At 37.1% G+C, this 21,820-nt stretch overlaps 1 protein-coding gene across 1 annotated transcript in view; it reads left to right on the top strand.

Annotated features, from left to right (window-relative positions):
- Positions 1 to 21,820, top strand: part of SLC36A4 (solute carrier family 36 member 4) — a 95,712-nt gene that overhangs the window by 70,016 nt on the left and 3,876 nt on the right.

Genomic DNA, 21,820 nt, shown 5'->3' with positions numbered 1-21,820 from the left:
TGCTAGTGAAGAGTGGGTACACACTGCTTGTATGTTCCTGTGCCATTAGATCTGGAGCTCCATAGCACTGGTCTGCTCTAGGCTGCTCTTTCTCCCAGCCTCTTAAAGAGGGTAATGCTTTGCCCTTTCCATAGCATATTTTTCCTTTAACTGCTGGTTCCTGTTGCCTTGAGACCTCCATAGGCAAAAATGAGTTCTGGAGCTGAATCCTTTAGTTGCTATTTATGTAGGCAGTAGAGATGCTGTTGCAAGAGTGAACTAGGAATATTTTGCTACCAGAAAATGTTACAGCTTCCTGATGAGTTGCTTGTTATCTCTCAGAAAAGACTCAAAATTGCATACATAAAAACTTTTAAAATTTGCTGTTTTGGTATATGTTAGAACTCCATAGCATTTTAGCTTAATTTTTTCTGAGTCACACAGATCTACCCTATCTAGCTTAAATCACAAGACCAGACTCATTCAGTTCAACACTAGATACTTCCCTGTTATGCTAAAATTAGGAGCATCTCTGCCATCAGCATTCTTTGGAGGGGACAAATGCAATTTCAAATCCGCTTTGAGGGATGTGACCTCTCACACAGGCAAAGCAGTGGTTACAGCAGCAAGTTGGAGAAACAAGATAATAAGTGCCAAACTGAAATACATGGCTGGAGATAGAAAAATACGCAAACATTTCATTTAAAAATACACCTAAAACATGCTCAAGGTTGTTTTGTTTACATAAGCATATTTCATGAAATATCTGACGCAAATGGTATATAGAGGTGCTTCTTGTGAGTGAATCAGTCTTCTAAATTCAGCCCACTTAAACTTGGTACAGGAATGTACTCTCAGGCATATGAAAACTCCTTTCATTTTCTAGTGGTGTAACTAGATCTTAATGTGGTCTGCTTTTCATTGCATGAAGAGTCAATACTGCTATTTTCTCTTTTCTGGTGAAGTGTCTGGATTTTAATTCTTTTGACAGTTACTGGGTTTTGTCAGATGGTCATGACAAACAACAAAGAGGATAGTTGGTCTTGTTAAAATGGTAAGGATTGAAGTGCCTCAGTCACAGATTGCTGAGTTCTCTCTACTTTTGCAATACTGTGATGAAATTACATTACAATCGCAATTTTCCAAAGGCAATTCCAGTACGGAAAATTGATGCTGGTACTTCACATGCATTATGATTGTAGAGCACCTTGCAAACATGAGTTAGGTAAACATCACTTTTACAGTAGATAAAAGATTTCTAAAATACTATTGGGTTTGCAAATTAGCCTGCTCTCAGAAAATAGCAGCAACAAATTTCTTTAACCCAAAATAATTTACAGTACATTGTTTAGTAGTTAGGAGAACAAAACGTGGTGCAAAAATTGAAGGATGGTGATGATTTACATCTGATTGCTCAATTTGTAGGAACACAAAAAGGAGAAGAAACCACAGAAGCGAGGTGTCCCATAGTGTGCTGAAGCAGAGCTGTATTGTGAGTTTTAGGACCAGAATGAATTATCAATAGAAGTTCTCTGGGGTGAGATTTTCAGCAATTCTGTGAAACTGTTCATTTCAAACCCTTGTTCTCCAAATGGTTCTGTAGTATTTCATACTGTGATTTTTTTTAATGTCGTAAAAGTCTTCATTGGCCTCACACCATAAACAAGTTAGAAAAGACATTTATTAGAGATTATTTGTGAGATCTTTCGTTTCACTCAAGTTAGGAATTATTATGCTGCAAGAAACATATTATGTACTGAGATCTATGGCATCATTACTGCATTTTTTAATTCAGGCTTTTTAAACCAATAAATGAAACTGAAAATCTTCCCAGGGATTTCTTACTCCTAATCATGAGAAAAAAAATCATGATTTCTAAGCATATCTATTTTAGCTGATAAAGGATACCTTGGACATTGAAATAATCATGGACAGATCTTTCCTGCACAAAACGAAATAAACTATAATCAAAACAAAATAATTTTCCTACCTTATCCTATTCCAGAGGAGCTAAAAAGCTGATTTGGTGAAGTTCTGTGTCTTGGTAGATGAAATGAGCAAATAAAGGGATGAGAGAGAAAAGAGGTGATACGTATCTACCCCAGTGCTTGCTAACTATAATGCTTCTAAAAGCAGAGACGTTTCTTGAGTTGCTTTGGTAAAAAAACTTCATAATAAACAGAAATAGATTTAGTATTTAGTACTCATCACATTTATGTTGAGAGAAAACCCCAGAATTGTAGCATCCTGAGGGAATGGGTGTGTATCATTTGCGTATTAATTATCACTGCATTAATTTAAATTGAGTTAATTGGGAGGCTTCCGTTTACAGTGGAAAATGTGGTGGAAACTTCATTCTTCTCATACTCAGATGGAAAGGAAATCCATGATAGCCCATAGCATTGGCTTTTTAATGTACCTGTGGAAGGCAGAACTTAGTGCAAACACCTGTGGAGGACTAAACTTTCTAAGGTTGATAAAGAAGTTATTTAAAGCTAGTGTGAGTAGTGTGATGATGGGAGCTGCCAGTATAGATGCTTACTCAAGTTGGAAGTGGGGCATGAGATTTTAGGTTTTTTTGATTGAAGCAAAGGGGAAGGAAAATTATAAATATGCTACACTTCAGTGTTACATTTTAATCAAATCCTGCAGCTAGAAAATGAGCATTTACCAAATCGCCCTCAAATAAAACTTAGGAGTCATGATTTTTCTTAGTGTTTCTTCCAGCCTTTTATTCCTGTTGATTAAATACATTTTTGTCAATATGCTCGTGTGAATGCTGAGAAATTGCATGGATTTGACCTGGAAAATTTGATATTTTTTGAAAACAGTGAAGCACATTCAAAATGCAGCATGCAGTTTTGTATTCAAGTCTGGTCTCAAATTGTGTTATTTTGTATTCTGTAGTTTTGCTATGAAGCTTTGACATTATGAAATCATGAAACCAAGATTGTCTGTACAGTCTTGATCCTTCCTGTTATCAAAAGAGCAAATGATATTTTATATATACAAATATATACATTGCCTACATACTCTTCTGGTTGTCAAAGATTTGTGAAAAGCACTTACATTAAAGATTTAACATAAGAGCTCCCACTCTCACAAATAGACCACTAAGGCAGTGAAAAGCAGGAGTTTGTCCATATTATGATTTCAAGACCAGGCCCTTTAACATTCATCTATACAGTAAGGATGCCTAATGCATTCCTTACTTTATTTTGAACTTCTGCAGTTTGGAGTCCTTTCATCTGTCCCTGTTAGAGGTAACATAGGAAGGGGGGGTTTGTCTTCTTATAAAATATTGCACATTTATTGAAATACCTTTCATGGAATGGGACTAATACCTTAACCCAAGTCAAAATCACAAAAGTCTATTGGAGTACGAAGCAATATTCTTTCATTTTAAGCAAATGCTTATGAGCTAAAATAAATTGGCTTATCAAGCTTTATTTTTCATTTCCTGCCCAATTCTGTCAGGATTTTAGTCATTGAATTTTTGAAACATCATCCTCCAGTAAATCTAACTGTATTTCTACATTTTCTTTTCTCCCAGTGCAGACTAATCACTTTTCATAATGTTCTCATCACCTGTCTGATCTGCATGTTAATTAACTCCGTTGTTTAAATGTTCATTATCTCTCTACTTCAGCATTTCAAGTTTTGACTTCATTACTGCTGGATGAAGTGTTCCAGTTCCTTCATTTGTCTACACAGCCAAAGATTCAACTCTCTAGAACTGGGAAAATATACCTTTGAATTTGATCTCCATAAATAGGCGAAATATAAAAATTTCAAATATTAAACATATAATTGAGAAAGTTTAGATGTGTATGAGACAGGTTTTTTTTCCAGTGCTTTTCTCTTGCTATCCTTGGATATTGCAGATCTTGGAGGATTTATTTTTGTTCTTCAAGTCACGCTGCTGTGTGTCTGACACTTATGTTAAATGCTGTCATTCAGACACTTGTCGTGAATTATCCTTGTGCTGATACATGTAAGTCATCTTTAATTTCAGTTTATCCATAGGAAGCAATTTAGGGTTTGATGAGGTGCCTAAGGAGTATTTAGCTTTGACTGTATGAAAACATAGGGATGTTCAGATTTACACAGCCTGATACTTTGGTGCAGCATGCCAGTGAGGCTTATCTCATTAGTTTGGCCTATACAACTGCAGGTGGTCAGGCTGTGAGGAAAGAAGTCAGATAATTTAGATGCTATAACACACAGATACAATATTGGGGAGGTTTAATACTGACTATTTCTGAATACCTGTGTTGGAAAAAATTGGCCACAGCAAATCAGTTGGATAAAATAGTTTTGCACTGATTTCAGTCTTTCTGCAGTTGAGGATACATCTGGGGCAACTGTGAAGTAACTTTAATCAAATTTCTTTGGAACTTCCTAGAATTTCAAATTTTTTCATTTAAATGATCCATTAAAACAATTATCAGTGCAAACTGCTGTATTCTAAGGTCATACTATAATGCTTTTGATTTTGTCCCACACTCTGGGTTTTTTTGTTAGCACAACTGAATAAGGTCAACCATAAATATTCCAGTCTGCACAGTAATGTGGTAACATGAAACTAGGTAAGGTTTAGACTATTTAATATCCAGTACCATAAAGTATTTGGTTAGTTACAGAACATCCACAGAGCATAATGAATATACATGATTATGAAGGGCCACGGCCTCTAAGTTTATTTGAATTATTTTTATTTGTTTATTTGAAATAGGTGAAAGTATTTGATCTAAACAGCTACAAAGCTTTTATAACTTTTGAATATGAACCTGTTGAGCAAACAAATGAATTGTGTCTCTTAATATGCAGAAAGATTTCTCTGTTGGATGTGTGTGACAGCATTAGTGCTATTGGCAGTTGTGCTTAGACAGACTTCTTTAAGGTACAGACTAGATAGTTACTTGAGTTGAAATTTAGAGTGATCTGTAAGGGAACAGAAAAAGCAGGATCAGTCTCATCTCTAAATTAATTCTCAAGCTGCTGCCTAAATATTGAATTGGATTTTGGAAGAAAATTAAACAACCTCATTGAGCTTTACCTTTTTTTCTGTCTTTAACCTGGTAAAAGCTTGAAAGATGACCAGAACTTCCAAGTTCTATTCCACTAGTTTTATAAAGAGTTACTGTGTCAACCCTTAGGATGTAAGAAGTGTGTTTATTTGGAGAGTGTTTGACTGTGAGAGTTCTGCAGCTGCTACATCATACATTGCATAGTCAAGTCTCAACTAAGCAGAGCTACAAAGTTGATTGCAGCTTGTCAAGCATTGCAGGATGCTCCTCTGTACTTATTGAAGTAGATATTTTCTAAAAGTATGGGTTTCCAGCAACACCACTAGATTTCAGAAGTTTCTATTTTATACAATTTTAAACTATTATTATACAGGAAAAGCCTTTCTTTAAACTGAATTTTGTTTTATTGAATGGAGAAGTGAAATAATTTTGGATCCTTTTCAATGTCATCTCTGAAAGGCTTCATTTTTAGTGTACAATTTTACAGGCAGTTGAACAGTAATGTAGAGTAGGCTGCCTTTTAATTTGTGACACTATATTTTCTTAGACTTGTACTATAAAAACAGTTCATGTTGAAGTAGGCAGCCATTTTTGTCTCTCTTATATGTAGCTTTTTATTTGATTATAAATTCTGCATGGCAGAGACTACTAGGTATAAAGGAGCCTGTGCAAAATAACACAATTCTGCATCAATTTTATTATATGGTAGAATTAAAAATAAAATTATGTCCTTCTCACAGTATGTCCATGTTTCTCTGTTGATACCTATTTACAACAAAATTGTCTGAAGTCAAAAGTGAGATTTTTTTTTACTGAAGGCATGAGAAGTTTTCTGTAAGGACATAGACCTGTGTGAAATAAAATGGAAAGGTTTTTTTTGGCATTTATCACAATAAACTCTTTCCACAGCTGTATTATATCTGTCCAAATATTTATCATCACAGTATCTTACTTTATTACATTTATCATCACTCTGGCATTTTCCTTCCTTGAGAATCATTACTTTTCCTTTTGTTTCACCTCTTTCCATCTCCATTTCTTTTAGTGTAGCTAATTCAGGATTTTCAGAAGAGCATTAGTATGGCAACAACTGAATCAGCTGATGTGCTGTTTTCAACTACTCATCCTGATGCAGCTTTGTAACTGTTTGACACTCACTGAATTGAAAGTGACAAGCCTGCCAGTAATAAAAGTTGAGATCAAAAAGTGCGCTGTGTTTCTCTCAGGAAGCCATTTAAGCTGCAGTAGGACTACACGATCCAGTGCTCTTGATGGCCTCCATCTGGGTACACACACTTCAATGGTTTGGTTTAAAGACCCTCTAGTTCCAATCCCCTGCCATGGGCAGAGACACTTTCCACTAGAACAGGTTGCTCAGAGCCCCATCCAGCCTGGCCTCGAACACTTCCAGGGGTGGAACCTGTGCCAGTCTCACCACCCTCACATTAAAGAATTTATTCTTGGCATCTAATGTAAGCCCACCCTCATTCCATTTAAAACTATTGCTGCTTGTTCTTGTCCTTGTTCACTATGTGCCACTGTGAAAAGTCCCTCTCCAGCTCTTTTGTAAGCCCCTTTTAGGTACTGGAAGGTGCTAGAAGGTCTCCTCAGAGCCTTCTTCTCCAGGCTGAACAACCCCACCTCCCTCACCAGTGTCTTGGCTTTTCATTGTAGGAGAGGTGTTCCATCCTTCTGATCATCTCTGTGGCCTTTGCTTGAACTTGTTCAAGCAGGCCTACATCCTTCTTGTGTTGGGGGTTCCAGAGTTGGACACAGCCCTGCAGGTGGGGTCTGAGCAGAGCAGGGCAGAGGGGCAGAATCCCCTCCCTGGCCCTGCTGCCCACGGGGCTTTGGATGCAGCCCAGGACAGGATTGGCTGCCTGGGCTGTGAGAGCCCATGGCTGGGCCGTGTCCAGCCTCTCAGCCACCAGCACCCCCAAGTCCTTCTGGGCAGGGCTGCTCTGGCCTGTTCATCCCCAGCCTGAGCTGATGCAAGGGGGTGCCCCAGGTGCAGCACCTTGCACTTGGTCTTGTTAAACTTCATGGGGTTCCCGTGGACCCACTTCCTGAGCTTGTCCAGGTCCCTCTGGATGGCACCCCATCCTTCAGGAGTGTCAGCTGTACCGCTCAGCTTGGTGTCATATGTAGACTTCCTGAGCATGTGTTCAATCCCTTTGTCAATGTCATCATCAATTAACGAAAACATCTTAAACACTGTAGCAAATATTAAAGCTATTCAGGGATAAAACCTTTTTTGTGGTGTTTAGCAAAGCTAAAGCACAAAGCTCAGGAATAAGTTGTGCTGAACTGATTTTGGTATGGAAGTTAAAGAGGAAAAAACTTCAGTTTTTTAATGGAGAGTTTTGATGCAAATTGAACTAACATATTTGAACTAGAGTTAAGTATAAAATGACCATAACAACAGCGGTAAAACCTATGAAAGAATAAAATAACTGTTTTCTAAAGATAAGACTATCATAGTTGTAGCATAATTTGCACAGTGATCTTTTAGTGGTCTCTTACTGGAGCAGCCAGCTGAAATTATTGCTTTTATCATGGCCAAAGCCCTCCTGTAGGTTGGGTTGGGTTTGCATTGTTACTAATTCTCAGTGTATTGGTATTTCATTGTCCTTTTAGTGGTAGGTTGCAGCTTGCACTTCAGAAATTCTTTAAAAATCATTTACTCTTCCTGATCTCTTGCTTTTCTAGCATAGAATCTAGCCTACACAGCCCGGGATAAACTGTAATCAACAGGGAATTAGTAACATAAAAATGAAACTGAACTACTTTCAGGGCAGGGGTGAGTCAGCAAAGAGAAAACAAACTTCTGAAAGTGTTATGCAGGCAGTGTCTGATGGCCTAGGGAAATGAAGTCTCCCTAACATTTGAAAACCAGATTAGATGGCTTCTGTGAAGAGCAGGAAGTTGGGACTTGGTGATCCATATGGATCCTTTCCAGCTTGACATATTTTGTGATTCTGTAGCTCAAAACAGATTTTCACAGAATGTGCTTGTCTTTTTGTGGAAGCCACTTTAGAGCAAAAGAACAAATGGGTCCATTAGCCAGGGGATGACTTCTCTGGTTTGCAGCACTGAATAAATAAGCTTACTTGTGTGAGCCATCTCATTAAAGAAAACATACAGTTCTGAAGTTTATATTTATTTCTTTATATTTCTCTGCATAGCAGAAAATGAAGTCTGAAGAATTTACTCAATAAAATCTTGGGAATTTTAGGCATTAGAACTCTGTCTCAGGCTGTCATATCTTGTAATCTTTACTCTGTCCCATGGTTGTGTTGCTGAATTGATCTTTATTTCTTGCAAGTATGGGTTAAGGAAAGGCATTATATATAGGCAAATGTTCATACAACTGCCTAATTTTATTGTTTAGCACAAATTGTTTTCCCTTTCTTATAAAGCTCTGTCTGTATCTTTAGTGGTATCAATCAGCCCAGAGTGATGTGAGTGTTTGGTCAAGGGGTCTTCCCTGTGGCTGTGGCTTCAAAGAAGAATGGGATAGTCAGTTAATCCCTTTATTGATTTTGCTCTTTGCAGACACGATATTTGTGTTGCCAATAAAGATAAGCAGGCTCATTAGTAAGTTGGGAGATGCTGAACACTGTCCTCTCCAGAGCTCAGTGAATATTTTAGTTAGGGAGTGGTGCGGCTTTGAGGAAGAATAGATACAAAAATGTTGAGCAAAACCAGCTAAGCACTATTTGCTCAATGATATTCCTCTGACTGATTGACAGTGAAGTCTGAGTACTTAATAGGTAGACTTAAAATCTTACTTAGGATACTTTTGAAAGTCATTTAGATACAATTCCAAGCCATTTTCAGATGCACACTATAATTAAGACCTATCAAACATTCTACTGAGCAAGGAAGTGAATATGACTGGGGAGCTAGGTAATTCTATGAGAAAAGGAAGATGAAAGTTATTGTCAAATTCCCTTCAGGAACATATGTAAAATATGGAGCAAAATGCTAAAAGATGTTGTTACCAGTCAAGTTGTTACCAGTCTTTGCAACTTAGACACAGAAGCTATTTCTCCCTTGGAGTATGACTTCCTAACTCAAACGAGAAAACCAGACAAAAACTCTGGCTCAGCCATGGCCTATGGGATTCCGTTTCTCTTTGGAAATGCTGTGCTCACAATAATCTGGTAGAAGAAAATGGTCTAACTAGTTCAGCTAACTGATCAGGGACCTGTTTAAAGCAATGATGTGCACACTTTCATGTTTTAGCCACAAATGCAGCACACAGAAAGTTTTGACTGCTGAGCAAAAAGGAAATAATTCCTCTCAATATCTCCAGGTACGTTTTACATTTACACATTGCAGACATTTTGATTTGATTTTCTTGTGGTAATTATTTTTAATGCCTCTAAGTAGACCAGCAACATACTGGCTCTAGTGACAAACTGTGGTCCAGTGAATTCCTTGCTAAGGACTCTGTCCATATGGAGATTTCACTGGAGAACTGACACGTACTTCTGTGTGCTATGTTTGTGGCATTCTGGAGATCACTCAACTGACAGAGGGCATTTAGGTAGGATTTTATGTAAATTTAAGAGTGACAGGAAGTCTGATTATGTTTCTGTAGCAGCACTTGTTGAAGAGCAACCTCTGCTTTCTCAGGGGAGGCAGGGGAAGTGCAGTCAACATCACACAAAAGGTATGAGCTCATGTAAAAATGAGAAAACTGTTCTTAATTTGTATTTCTAGGTTAGGATGAGAGAGCATTTGAAATTTGAATAGCTAAATACCATATTTAATGTTCACTGAGGGAAAAAGAAAATCAAAAATTGATTGTAAGTCTCTTAAAATGAGATCCAGCAGAACAGTGCTGCAAAGTTGGGTTGCAACTTACTTTCAAAATACTTTCCTAATTTATTGATGAGGAAATGTATTTTTCCTCAAGCATAGATAGATTCCTGTGCAGAGAGCCAAATGTACAGAGTTTTTCAAGATACCACAAATGATAAGCAGGTTGCAAGTAAGCGTTTTGAAAATTGCATAGTGAAAGTATTCCTTGAAAATGTTGGAGAGGTTTCCACTGCATATTGAAAACAGAAATAAATCAAATACTCAGGGCCATCAAAGTATAACTTTTGTGCTGGTTTGTGTACCTGCATCCTAGTGCCTCTTTTTCTTTTCAATAAGGGTGAAACATTGCTTTGCTTTCAATTGTCTCTTAAGAATTACTTCATAGCTGGAATTAGTCACTCCAGGCATTTTCTTTGCTAGTACTTCAAATAGGCATAAAAGCTAGAATATTAATGATGCCTGAGTGTTACTCATGATTTGTGGCTTGATAAGCTGATCTCACAAAGGTTTTCAAATTTCTGCCTTGGTTTCTGAGTGGTAGCAGCTTGTTGTGCTTTCTGAACTGCATTAGGTCAAAATTAGCAATTTTTTAATCATTGTTTCGTTTCATCCACCCTTACTATGTGTAATAAGCAGCAAACTCTTAGTCTTGAGAAACCAAGGGAACTATGTGAGAATTAAGTCCTCTGTGGATTGATCATAATGACTGCACCAGACTGCAGAGCTAGTACTTCAAAGATTGCTTGTCATAATAAAGGCAGCTTTAAAGTGTTAGAGCAAAAATAAGGAAAAATTTATAGCACATTTAAATTAATTAAATCCTTGTAGTGTTATGGTTTTGGCATTATTGCTTTATTTTGGTTTTTTATGTGTTTTTCCTTCCCCTGGCTTACTGAAATACTGCAACTCACTCCAAAGAGGAGGATGCTTAGAAATGGCTGGATGACCTGCTTGTAGGATGTACTTGTAAACTCATGCCATGAAAAGGAGGGATGGATAAAACATTGTCATTTTCTCTTTCTTCTTGTTGAAGGACTTTCTTTTTTACACTGTAATTATTGAGTGATTTGTGTTATCCAAAAAGAATCCCTTTTCTTGACAGTGTATGAAATACATTGTGATAACAAAGGCAAGGGATAAAATCAGAATGTTCCTTAGCACAAAAACTGTTTTTCATTTCATTTGTAGTAGATCCTTCAAGGTCTTTGGGAAGGGATCTCTTAGACCTGTTCCTAATCTGTCAACACTTGGTGCTGTTAAATACAGAATTTCTTCCTTTATCTTTTGGTTTTTCATACAGTATCCGAAGTATTAATTTTATAATGAACTGTAATCAATATTATGTAATGCATGCAAATAAATAGCCACATTTTATAAAATTAAACTATTAAAGTTATTTTGCTAATTAAGTATAATTACCCAGTAAACATACTGAGTATTTCCATCCATGGGGTAAAACACTAAACTTGCATTAAAGTAAATACAGAGCATTACCACTGAGGTATGGATATATATTCATGACACTGATAGCAAAATTTTGGCCTGCTGTGTTGTCTGACTGTATTAGCAGTTCTCCAAATTCTCCATGGTGTTCAGCTATGCCTAACCTATAAAATAGAGTTGCTTTCTGTGACTTGACGTTTACATTCAAGATGATCCAGCCATCAGTTTTTGTTTATGCCCAGAAACCAGCAGTCAGCACTGATCTATCTTATCATGAACCTCCTTTTACTCAAATACAGATCTACTATAGGTTTTTGTCCTTTTATTTATGTTGGAAATCCTCCCAGTCCATTCTGATACCATTTGATGATACCATTCTCTTGTGAGTATTTTCATTGTTCCCTTTTCTTGTTGCTTTCATTGCTTTTTCCAGAGGGAAACTAATTAAATTCTTGCTCATCTGATTTATAAACAGCAGTATTATCTCTCCTAATTGAAAAAATTCGTGGCAATTTTGTGTTTCACTTGTTTTCTAAATTGATTCTTACACTGAAAATGGGTAGATCAATATTCTAACTCCATGGTTATAATCACATCCTTAAATCAATATTTACAAAGCTCTTAGCAATGAATAAAGTGGTTTAGGTTCAGATCTGTTTAGGTTGAGTGTAAAATATTGCTCCAACATTCAGATCAGTGTTTTGGGAACACCAAAGTAATGTAAGATCTTGCCTATACTTAACCCTCAAGGTGAATTTTGTTTTATGAAATTACTCTAGATTTGAATATTACATTATGAATAACAGTGTGGTCCAGAGCTAACAATGAAATCATTATAGGAATTTTTTGGACAGTAAAAAGTTAGGTGTTTGGTGACTTTCAAACATGCTGGAATTTACTTTTTCTTTGCCAGTTTGCAAGTAATTTTTTAAAACTGGTTTGCAACTAATTGCAAATCATTTTTTAGTAATATGAGGACCATAGACACCAAATATACATAGTAATTTCCACAAGAATGTTCCAATAAATTTTAATTAAGGCCAGTATTTGTATCAAAGTATGGAGGTAGTATTACATACTGTGATTGGTTTTTTTTTGGTTGGCTTATTAGTTGATATGGTGGCTGTAATGTCTGCTAGTTAAAAAATTACATTATTACAAAGTAATATCTTATGTTTGATATTTAGTATTGTCTTTTATTCTGCAGGAGTTCATACTACTTTATAAAGTATATTCACATATAATAATTTTACTCTCCACTTAAAAGCATTACCAAAGATAGAGTTGGCATGGGAAAAAAAACCACCCCTGAAACAGAATGCAAAGCATTTGAGGATAGCCAGGAAAAAAGTTTCTGCTCACATAAGACAAGCCCTGTTCCTTATTTAGAAAAAAAAATAATTGAATGGTAATTTTGTAGGTGAAAACCCACTATTTGGGACTTAAGCCTTAGTCCTTGAAGGAACATGTCCAACCTGAATTCCCCTATTCCTGTGTATCTGCTGTAAGAACTAGGTCATTTTTTCACCATCAAGGTGAAAAGATGATGGTGAGCTCTTTGTAAATTACAGATAAAGGATATTATGTGTTGGTACAGGCTTCTGATATGCAATCACATATTTTTGTTGGGTATTGATTCACTTGTGTCAAAAAAAAAACCTAAGAAAGAATGCCTAGGAGGGTGCCTCTTCCCTTGGGTGTGCCTGGCATGCAGTGAGTGTTCCCAGACAGTGGCAAAGTGTGATCCCTGCTCGGCTGATGGGGTGCTGGGAGAGGACAGGAGCTGTGCCTGGATTTCCCTGTGCTGAGCCGGAGGTGAGTTCACCCGTGTGATGAAGCAAGCTGCTCTCTTTGAACGTCATTTTGTAAGGTGAAATACCAACAAATTAAGACTAAAAACATCTGCAGATGGCTGCATTTTTTGATGGATTTGGACTGCAGGCCATAATTCAGTACTGTCAACACAGGGAGCTGAACCTCAACCACATGATCCTCCCCAGGAAGCCAAGGCTCTTGGCAGCTCCTTGTTTCTCCATCATCAATCACCACAGCAGGCTTTAACTAGTCCGTGCCTCTGACACCAGCTGTTGCAAAGCATTGTTTTGGAAATGCACTGGTCATCCCACTGCAGTGTGGTTGATGGTGATGGTTATCTATTTAAGGACATTATTTTTTAATTTATTTTTGATACTTTGCAGCAAGCTCACAAGTTATTCATTACTATGTCAGTAATAATAGAGTAAGTGCCATGTGTTATAGCTGCTAATCATACCCAAAACCTCTGCTTTTCACAGCCCAAAATAAGTAGGCCAATTCAGATACTTAAAAACAACATGAGAATCCAGGTATTTGCTTTCTATGAAAAACTTTTAACAGTTTTGAAATCAGTGTGGCTTCCCATTTGAAAATGGCTAAAATTTCTCTGTGGAATAAATCATTTTGTGTAGTAAAGTACTTAGCTGTTACTTAAATAATATGATGTGTAATCTCAAGTTATCGATAAGCAGGAATTAATATGTTTTTAAGCCATTTTCATAAAAGTACTATGAAATATCACTGTTAAAATATCAAATTTGATCCAGTTTTGAATCAGGATTAAAAATTAGTGATGTAAATTAATGTAAATGAATCACTTAAATCTGATGTCAGCTCACTTTCAACATTGGTACTTTGTGATACAGGGACATATTTAGATATTAGTGTTGTGGTGAGCACATTATCATTTTCTAGGTTTAAAGAACATAATTCATGTCATCTTAAGTGATCATTTAGCATTTTTATCAGTTACAGGAAGCTTTTACTTTCCCTACTAGCTGTAGGATTTCTACCAGCCTCCAGGTCGAGCACAACCCATTAACAGCTATTGTTTGATCCATTAAGCTTCTTTGCTTCTCTGTTTTCCCTCCATTCAGACACAAGAATATTGTGGAAGACAGTGTCAAAGACCTCTCTAAAATTGGGGTCAATAACATCTACTGCTCTCCTCTCATCCATAAATCCAGGCATTGTTTCAAAGAATGCTGTCAGGATGGTCAGACATGATTTCTCCTACATAAATCCATTAATTTTCTGTTCCCAGATACCCTTTTCTCCTTCATGAGCCCTGCAATATGCTCCAAGATGACTTTGCTCCATGATTTTTCCAAGGACCAAAGTGAATATGACTTGCCTGTATTTCCCTCTGTTATTTGTTTGGCCTTTCTTGACAACATTTAATTTCCCTTGTCACCAGGGATTTTCCCCAGATTCCATGACTTGTAAAAGACAGTACAGAGTGATGTTAGAAGGACATTGGCCAGTTCTCTTCAACATTCTTGAATTCAACTCTTCATGTTCTGTATATTGTTATGGTCTGAGTTGTCTCAAATAATCCCTGATTCAATCTTCATCTCCCAAAGGAAATTCTTCTTACTGAGGTCTTGCACTGACACTGGGGACTGGGAGGCTGACTGAGGCCAAGGCAGCACTGGATACCTCAGCCTTTGCTGGGTGTGCTGTCCCTAAATCCCACACTCCATCCAGGAGCAGGCTCACTTTCCTCCTTCCAGCCTTTTGTTGTCAGTGTGGTTGTAAAAGCTTTTCTTATTGCCTGTAGCATCCCTTAAATGTGTCTGTTTAGTAGAATTTTCTGAACATCCAGACTTCTCCATGTGATGTTTCTAAATTTCTCTTTTATGGTATGTCCTCACTTAAATCTCCTCTTTGTGGTTTTTCTTACTACAGAGCTCTGTGATGAATTCTCTGATTAATCAAACTGGTCTGGTACACTTCCTTGTTTGGAAATTCTACAAATTAATCTGTTCCTGCTGGTGGAAGCTGTAGCACATATAAACAATCCCTGCTCCCCAAAAACATGGGTTAGAGACTTAGAAGTTTCTTAAAGGCTGTTTAGAGCATAATCTCCTTGTTATGTTAATTTTTTTAATACTTGGTGAGAGGAGAGAGGGCTAACTTATTCTATTACTTAATATATTGTTTAGTCCTTAGATGGTGATTAGAGAAGATAATTTACCTGACATGATTGTTACAATTTATGGCACCCTGATGGACCCTATTACTACGAAAGGATTCCAAAATAACAGATGCTTCTTGTCATCTTAATCATCTGTTTCTTCAATTATCTTTATTAAAGAAATGTAAAATTGTATTATGAAATGGGAAAAGAAGCCTGAAGGATAAAGATAAGTAGTTTTTACTATTCCTAAAGGTGTCTTTGGTGATGTTTCTCCTTCATATTTATGTGTATAAAGCGAAGTATATTAGCTTGAGATTAAAGCTAAGTGTGTTCAATTTCATCTTCACCACATTATTTCTTGCTTTATGTAGTAATCAAAAGGCATATAATGAAAATTTTATTTTCAAGGGTAATGGCAAGACAAACTTTTTAATATAAAAATTTAATACAAAATTATTTGAATTTATTATTGCTTTTGTTATGAAACTACAAAGTAGCAGCCATGTATCCCCGCCTACTTTCCTGTGGGATGGCTTGGTATATGCAGTGCATCCAAGAGAAAGATTGGGGAGTATGGAGTGGTGATGGTGAATATTGGAAAATACCATTCTTAAGCGTCATTGGAAGCAGTATGGCTGGCTCTTCAAGGCTTAACCACTCCTTCTGACTCTTTTCTTCACCTCTGCTCTCTGTAGCAAAAACACTCTTGTCCTTGTATAAGCAAACACTAATTTTTGCTTACGTGGTTCAAAACCTTCCAGCTGTCTCAGAGCCACAAATTATTTTGAGAGAGTGAGACAAAGAGGACAAAAGTTCAATTGTGGACTCATTTCTGGTGAGCCTGTAGAATCAGAAGGAGACTGCCAGTGGGAAGTGCCAGTACTTTTATGGTCTAGGATCATCCATTTGTAGCTTAGTATTACTGAGTTTTGCTGTATGCTTTGCATTCATTCCTTGAATCCAGAAATGCATGTTAACAGCTGGCTGCATTATTTCACTGGAGAATGTCTTAAATTTTTTTTTTTTATGATAAAGTATCAGCAGCAAAGCTCAAATAAATTTACTGCAGAGACAAATGAATAAATAAAATGCTTCACATGTGACAGCCTGAAACAGGAGGCATTTCTGACCACATGGTTTGTAGTTAACTAAATGGTCAAATACATTTACACCTAATCTGGTGTGTGCTGTGCCAAGCACGTCTGCTTGCTGGTTTTGTGAAGACCACTTGGTACTGCAGCTCTGGACAAACTGCAGTGTGAGGACGTTCCTTGGCCTCTCACAGCCTGGGTTTCTTGGTTTGTTGCCATCTAAGGGGGGTGCTTAGTAAAAATACATTAATTTTGAGGATCTGATGGGGACAGGCAGAACAGGATGAAGAGGCCAAGCTACCACTGACTTCCACTTGGACATTTGGCTCAGAGAGAGAAGTCAGTCTGGGTGGTCCCAAGGAGGAGATTAGAGGGAAGAATTGCATTGTAGCTGTGTCACTGCTGCTTCATCCCTGTCCCTGTGAAGCCACACCTGCTCACACAGCCTCCTCCTGCACTGGATTGTTGTGACACTGGATTTTGCTTAAAATGGGTGCAGGTTGTGGAAGCTGAAATCTGACCTAATTGCACTACCTGAATTTTGGGGTTATCTAGAATACAGACAGATAAGGGGAGTGAGTTTATTAGTGGAGCAAGGAGGGAATGCTGCCTTGAAACAGGTGTCTCATAGCAGTGGTATGTGCCAGTCCTTTGCCCTAGCTGTAGGTATTTTAAGTAGCCTGGTAAGAAGACTGGACTCAATACTGCTGTTAAATTGCTCTTTGGTCTGGTGTTATTCTTCGTGTGTCTTTCTGCTTAAGGAATAAAAATAATAAAAACCCTTCTGATAACAGTTTTGACATCTTGGATGCAAAATGCTGTAAAACCTGAATTTATTTTCATGTTTGAGAAAGGTGGGGGGCTCTGGGGAAGGGATGGATCTGCTCATTCCCTGCTGTGTGTCAGGGCAGTGTCCTGTATCACCTCTGCTTGTGAAAGATTAGGATATTGAAACCATCTTCTCCTGTGTGAGTCTAGTCTTTCCTTCTAGCACAGGACAAAGCAATAAAAAATGTGCTGATGTAGTGTGAGGGCAAGTGATGTGAAGTACTTTATGTTTCTGTCTCTCATACTGTGTGTTGCAGGAAGATAATGATGAAGAAGTTTTTCATTCCAAAGGGAACAAAGCTAAACTAGATGATGTGTGTGGTTGTCCTGTGTGCAAGCTGTCCCTCCTTCTCTCCAACGTGCAAGTAGAATTTGTCACCTCATATATAACTGCAATATGTCTTCTGCTTTGTTCCTTTTCACATTTAGTTTTGGTTTTGAGATTGAGCAAATTTAAAAGGCTGCTTTTTAGAAAATTGGATTAAGAAAATTATTTTTTGTGAAGACAATCTAAATATATTAAAAAAAATCTCTTCTATATGTATCTTAGAGTCTTAATGTCTCAACAGATGAAACAAACACCACCTAGAACCCCATGTTAATTATCATTTTCAGCAAAAAATAAAGTAAAATTATGCTAGAATCTTTAACTAAAATCCTTCTTTTAAACTGCAGGTATCAACATGTAAATTATTCACAAATGTTCTTAAGTTATTATTTGCGTTGGTTTATCTGCAGATAGATAACAGTTTTTATTTGATCTTATATTCCTATGTACATATGTATCAAAACAGTTTGGTGTCCACTGTGGAAGGCATTCTTTTTTATTAATTTACACGAGCAACTTCTCATGGAAACATTAGATTTTGTTAGACTTTGACATTTATTTTTAAAAGGTGAGTAGTTTTAATTGTGATGTAGGATTGGGGAGATGATGTTATCTTGACTTGCCAGTTGTCCAGCCTGCACATGTATGCTCCTTGCAGCCAAACTGGATGAGCCTTCTGGGGTAGTCCATATCAGAGAAATGTTCTTCCATTCTCACAAAAGATAAATGAAAAAAACCTTGGGCAATGTGGAGGGAAGTGTTGCAGAAAAGGAGGAGGGAGTTGGAAGGAAATATGCAGGTGCTGCATTAAGGAAGGGGATCCAGGAAACACTGCAGTAGGGGAGGGAAGAAGAGGATGCCAGACTGAGAGGGTGAGCAGTGCTGCAGTAAAGAAAGATGGACAGAGGGGGCAGCCTGGGATATTAGATAGGAAAGGGCATTCAGGCTGAAATTGTGAATTGCTGTTTTACCTCCAGGCAGAATTCTTGGCAATTTTAACTCCTGGAAGGGATCCATTCCTTACCATATCATAGACATCTCTATGCTAAGAATACAATTTTGTTTTGTGTTTTTGGAAGGTCATATGGATGTCAGACACCCATCAGTGTTGTAGTCTGCTCTCTGGTCCTGGAAAAGTGGTACAAATAGAAAGTTTGGTGTATGCTGGCTTCCTGCAGGACAGGGGCTTCCCCAGCACTGTCACTTCCCTTTGAAGAGAACTGGTTGTATATCACTTGAGACAATTTCTTTACTTTTCAATTGTATGAACTTACCACTCCCTAGTAATATCCAACATTTTTTTGTTCTTAAGAAGCCCCCAGTGTTTTTGACTATGCCTATTTATAAAACCTGTTGTTAGGACAATTTTTTGTGCCATACTACTGATCTGGTAGTGTATGTACTACTTCTTTTTTTCAGATGCAACATTTGAATACCACTAACCTGGTTTTCTTTGTCAGAATTTTGTTTGAGTACCTACATAAAATCTAAAATCTGGTATTATCAGAAAAATAATTTCTTTTGATGATTTTAGTGAAGACATATTAAATAGCTTTGTTATTGAGGAAAAGGAAAATACAGTAGAAATTATTATTATTAGCATTTTAAATTTCAAAATTGGTTTCTGAGGTCCTAAAGATGCTTATAAATTAATTAAGTCCTACTAGAAGTATGGGAATAAAGGCTTTTTATGTAAGTTCTGTGATTAAAGTGTCCTGATGAAGTCATAATATGCTTTGCTTTTGAACTATCTATGTATAGGACCAAACTTATATTCAATCTTTACTTACATCCATGCATCCTGATTACAGCTGTGGCCATCCTGCTCAAGGATTTAGCATGGAATATGCATTACTTTCTGATATAAGTAAGGTAGCTCAATATTTGATTATTGGAGGAAGTATTGGAATATGGTAATCATCTATTTGACTTCATCAGCAGGTATAATGCATTTAGGTTGGGTTTAAATGGCAAAACTTTGTTTCTCCCCAGCAATCTCACTGGAATTGCCTCCCAAGAAGCAAGTCTGGCAGCTAATGCGCTGATTCTGTAACAAAAAGTTGTAAAAGAAGCAGCACTACAAAATAAAGATAATAAAATTAAGAGTATCATCCCACTGGGGTGTTATGTCCCTTAAGAAAATCTAAACATTGCAGTATAGCATTCCTCTCCTTAAAAAGTCTCAGCTGACCCAAATATGGAGCTACATAGCTGAGAGAGGCTGGAGAAACCATGAGTTGTAGGTTTTGAGATTGGACTGCAGAGTTTAAGGTAGAGTCAATATGATTATACCTTTTGTTATCTCTGCAGAATGTTTTGTTCGTATGGCCCACACTCTTTTATTCAAGCCTAAAGACAATTTAACTGTTGACCAAAAAAAAAGTGTCTTATTACTAATACAGAACTTACTTCTTCAGCTGAGCTTCCAAACCAGAAGGTTTCATAACTGCTGATGAAGGATCAGAATTTCTTCTTCACATTGTATTTTTGAAACCTACAAATGGCTGGGAAAATTACGCTTCCTACCTGTAGGAATGCCCCTTATTTGCTTCTGGAAAAAGGAGCCCTTTCTTAACTCTTGAATACATTCTTTGGTAGGTAATAAACATGCATTGTATTTCTCTTGGCTTGTTAGGGAATAAATAAGACACTAATTAAAACCTTGAAAGACTTCTCCAAACTTCCTCCCACAGCAATATCCAGATTAATACAAATTTGTATGAGTCAGACAAACGTTTGATGAGATTCAAATCAACACACTGCATTTTGTTTTTCTGTAACTTGAAGCAATTACAAACTAGAGTTGGATTTTTTTCCAATTAAAAAATATGAAACATAGTCTCATTATTTTAATAAGCGTTGGAATCAAAACTATGAACTATAAATTAATGAGTGCCTTCTAAACTCTGGACACATGTGGAACTGAAAGAGGTCTATTACAGAAGTTGAAAATCTATATTTAATGAATACACCCACTACATCTATTGAATTGGCAAGATAATAAGTGTGCAGCCCTCTCTTTTACTTTAGAACAACACATTCAACATAGTCATTAACTGGGAGTTTTACCAGACACTGCAATACATTCAGCTGCACTTTTCAGTTACTTTTGGACTCTGTATGGCTGTGTAAGTATCACACATAGCAATGTGGTCTGAGTGCTCATCTTGTATTGTTTGTATGTTTATGGTGCCTACTCTTGTGGCTTGAACATTTATGGCTGCAAAAGTTACAGTGGTGGGTATTTAGTGACTTTTATTACCTTTGGCATAATTCCTTTTGCCTTTCATTCAGCTTTGTCCTGGATAATACATAAGCATGTGACATTTCCAGTCTTCAAATGTCACATCATGAAATGGAAGAATATGTTTGGCATTGAGTAGGTCCATCCTAACAGTGGGATAAAAAGCTGTCTTACCTATTTTTGAGTGCCAGGGTGTTTTTAAGGTTTCCACTTCTGTCTCTGCCCAGTTTTTCTTTGACTAAACAGTGCCTCTCATATCTCTGTAGAATCCCAGTGTTAATAAACTACAGTCATTTCAAGCAGGAACAAGTTAATAGATTTTTTTTCTGGCAGATCTGTGCGTGATATGTTCCTTTCAAATAGGATGAGCTAGTGAATCCACTCTCCCTCTGCAGTTTTATACATTTTAGTCTTAGCTCCTTTTTATGTGAGAACTCTGTAGTTACAAGTTTCATTAAGATGTGTAGCAAAGTTGCCAGGCAGCAGTGGACAGCTCTTGTGTTCCGTAAGTGAATTTTGAGTGTATTTTCCAGTGCAGTTTTCCCAAAGCTGTCCTCAATGGAGAACATCAACAGGAACATCATTTGAGTATGCTGCCTTTCATAATCACAACGTGTCAGAATTGATGCAGCTGGTGCCATTCAGCCCACAGCAAAGACACTCTACAAATAGAAAGCACAACTTCATGGTTATGCATTATAAAGCTAATACACACCTTTTGGTTTTCATCTTTGCTTATTTTGTGGAGATCTCCTTCCTGCTTGTTCCATTTGTTCATTACCATAAACACTGAATAACGTATGGTCAGTGAAATTGCTCTAAAACCAAACATGCTTTTATTTTGGCTTCAGAATGAAAAAGGGAGTTAGAGAAAAACCAAAACATATTACATGGTATTTTAGTGTGTGTTAATGCATGGTATTAATGCTGGTGGCATTTACACCTCTTTTCCACTTCCCCTTTCTTTTTGATTGCTTCTTTGTCTCGATGAGATGTGGTAGAAGGGTGCAAACAGTCTGATGCTCTTTACACTAATGTCTGATAGTTAAAAGGCAGTATATTCATGGAAGGGAAAAAAGACATTTCTGCCAC

The sequence above is a fragment of the Zonotrichia albicollis genome, chromosome 2 (assembly GCF_047830755.1).
Source record: "Zonotrichia albicollis isolate bZonAlb1 chromosome 2, bZonAlb1.hap1, whole genome shotgun sequence".
In the NCBI taxonomy this organism is placed as follows: Eukaryota; Metazoa; Chordata; class Aves; order Passeriformes; family Passerellidae; genus Zonotrichia; species Zonotrichia albicollis.
Note: the sequence above shows the minus strand (reverse complement) of the source record. Positions and strands in the feature narration are given on the sequence as shown.